We start from the raw sequence: 3,108 nt of genomic DNA, 5'->3' as shown, positions 1-3,108 counted from the left end.
CTGCTAGATACGCCACTGCTTCTACCACGACCCAACCCAATAATATTGTCTTTTATCTTTATTATTCAAACCAACCTGCTGACCATGAAACTCCAGAAATGGTTTTAATTGGAGGAAGACCTGCATTAAATTATCATTTAGAAAATATTTGATGTTTTGCAAACTGTGAAGGCCCTTTATCGTTGTTACAATCTTTCGATTGTGTACCAGTTTGTACCAGTTAAGCCTGACAAGTCATCAAAAACACATACAGTACTTTTAAGTTCTTCTAATCAATTATTTATCAAAATGCATTTTAATTTCCAATTTCCAATGCTAAGAGGTTGCTTTCATTTGACAACAAATTTCTCCCATAAAAATCATACTGAATTTTGGACAATTCCTTCTCACCTTGGTGGAATGCCATTGAATTTTACACAATTAAGCTTGGTGAGATGTGGCATGCTTTCTTCACTTTTGATAATTTTCCTCCTTTCTTCCTGGACTTATTCAGCCAATCATAAACCTCCACTTAGCAGGAAGTAGCAGGCAGTGTGTCACACCTTAATTTGCTAGCTGGTGATCAGTGTTTTAAAATCCTGGATGGATATCTTGCCAATATACTGTAGATAAAATACCATCCGATACTAATTTACCAGTCAAATATGAGATAATTTTACATCAAATTATAGTGAGAAATTTTCTTCTTATCGTGTCCACCGAAAACTTTGACTATAAGTGCAGGCCCTAGAAAGGACCCACTATGGTCTAATTTAGGCACGATGACAATGGTGGTACAAGTCACTTGTATACCTTGTGGTGGTGGTAGAATTGACATTACCCAGGGCCACGATGAGGACGCTTCTACCATGACCCAACCCCAAGTGAGAAAACTTGGCTGTCATGTTAGTTATAATTATGTCATTAGTCAAAAATGAGATTATTATAACTAACATGACAGCAAAGTTTTCTATATACAAGGCCCCCAGACAAGGGCCTAGAAACCGCTCAGGTTCCTATTAACACATCATCTAACACTCCCTTCCACCAACCACCAACCAGACAAATCCTGCTCCACTCTATACGAATATACAGCCAGTGCTATGCAACTTAAACAGATATGCAAAGTTTCTAAGTAAATGAATGCAACACTTTGTAATCCCCGGGTTCCATGTCTCCTGGAATCTTCTGGAAAATTGGAGCTGTCTCCCGCACTCCCATTAGCAACCAAAAGTCTCCCAGAAACTCGTAAATGCATGAAATGCAGTGGCCGATCCAGGAATTTCGAAATAGGAGGGACTTTCCCGGATGGGGTTCTAGACTACATCAGCCCCACTACGGTCAGGGCTGCAGTAAGAAAATTGATTTTTAAGGCACTTGTAAATGGCCAGAAATTGCACTCTCGGACTTAATTTTCAATAATTTTATTTTTTCTCCAATTTCTTTTTATAATTTTTTAGAAAATGTCTCCCTGAAGACAGCTGGCAAACAGCAGCAAAAATACAATCAGATGTGATAAAAAACTACATACATTACAGCATTTATATATAAAGCGATATTCATAAACCCTCTACTCGTCTCAAAAGATGTACTGGGTTCTGTATAGGGCATATGAGTCAATTATACACTGGGCATATGGTTTATAGCCTTATCGAAGGTGACTTGTTCCACCTAGTGCTGTTTGAACCAGCGTCAACATTATAAATGTTGCTTGCGTCGCCCTTGTCATAACCAGTCGGTCATTCGCCTTGCTATAACCAAAATAACCAAGCAGTGCCTCTGCCTTAACAGCCTGGTCATTCGACTTACCATAAATAAATACTACCAAATAATATCCATTGAGATTGTAAAGCATGTCCATTCGCCATGCAAAGATTCAAGATAAATATTTCGTTAAAAAACACAAGGTAGACTTATTGTAAATACAGTAAACTGACACTAAAGATCAAATCTATAAGCGTGAACATAGTTTCAGCAATATGAATGGAAAGATTTTCTAGGATTACATTGACTTAATATTCAAATCTTTTTCATTTAGTTCCAAAGGCCACTGTCTCTGTTGTGAAACCGAAACCAATTTAATTAGGTCAGCTGGACGGACCTTTTCAGATATTTGATTATAAAAAGGAAACATTAAGGAACTGGATAATGATAATTTAACAACCATAACAAATTATATGAAATAATGTCTGCCTCTCTCCCGCCCGCTTCTTTTCTTACCACTTAAGAACAAAATTTATGAACATACGAAAATAGCGTATGTACCATGCTTCAAGGCTTATCCTCAGAGACCTTGTTATAAATTTAACACTACAGTATTTAAAATAACATTTTCTTTCAACCACTACAAAGATACTTAAGATACTGTATACTATAAGACATGTTTGTGTTATACAAATGTTTATTCAAAGTTATCATTTTCAGTCTTAAATAGAAAGTTAAGAAAAACTATTGATTATATTTAATGAAAATTCTTTATAAACAGTGAAGCAACTTACAGAAACATTTTATATTTGATAACTGAAAGTCCTTTCACTAATTGGAAAACTCAAGATTACAGGAATATATCAAGATGGTCGATATTTTTTAAAACAAATTAAATTTTTGAGGGATGTGTTCTTCACCAGCCCATTTTGTCTCCCAAATGTAAAATTCCAGGGATTGAGAATCTGTGATTGAACAAAGTGGTAGTTCCAGGAAATTGCCAGCAGGGGGGTCAAATATGTCTGACACGGGGTCCAAACCAAGGGGAGGGGGGAAACTTATGTAGTTGAATATAAATCCCTGGTAGGATTCATGTGAAATATTTTTATGGCTCATGGTTTAGATCATTGCAATCAATGTTAGATCATTACAATAAAACAATGTTATTGGGACAAATAACTCGTCATGGCATCAGATGACTGGGGGAGGGGGTAATGCACTCCCATTTTTCCACCGGTGCCATCTACTAATTGAACCTTGGGTTAATAGTTGTAAACCTTAATGTAACACCCTCAATAGCAATAAACGAAGAAGCATTTGCTAGAATACATTAAATAATGTAATGTCTTGAAGTGTAGGCTTCTCCAGCATTTCTAATGAACTGGTTAGTAAAGTGTAGAATATCATCTTCAAAAATCTACTGGC

General features: G+C 36.3%; 1 long non-coding RNA gene across 3 annotated transcripts in view; it reads right to left on the bottom strand.

Moving 5' to 3' along the window:
* The window catches only part of LOC117116315, a 30,647-nt gene extending 28,735 nt beyond the window's left edge, over positions 1-1,912 (bottom strand). For 2 of the 3 annotated variants that reach the window (XR_004446726.1, XR_004446724.1), the window contains exon 1: positions 391-678. This is a non-coding gene — a long non-coding RNA (uncharacterized LOC117116315). Of the gene's footprint in view, positions 1-390; positions 679-1,788 lie in introns of those variants that run through there. The other variant, XR_004446725.1, reaches the window with a different exon arrangement.
* Between the last annotated feature and the right edge of the window lie 1,196 nt (positions 1,913-3,108).

Source organism: Anneissia japonica, unplaced genomic scaffold, assembly GCF_011630105.1.
Source record: "Anneissia japonica isolate Jap-2015-1 unplaced genomic scaffold, ASM1163010v1 scaffold287602_len1038180_cov171, whole genome shotgun sequence".
In the NCBI taxonomy this organism is placed as follows: domain Eukaryota; kingdom Metazoa; phylum Echinodermata; class Crinoidea; order Comatulida; family Comatulidae; genus Anneissia; species Anneissia japonica.
Note: the sequence above shows the minus strand (reverse complement) of the source record. Positions and strands in the feature narration are given on the sequence as shown.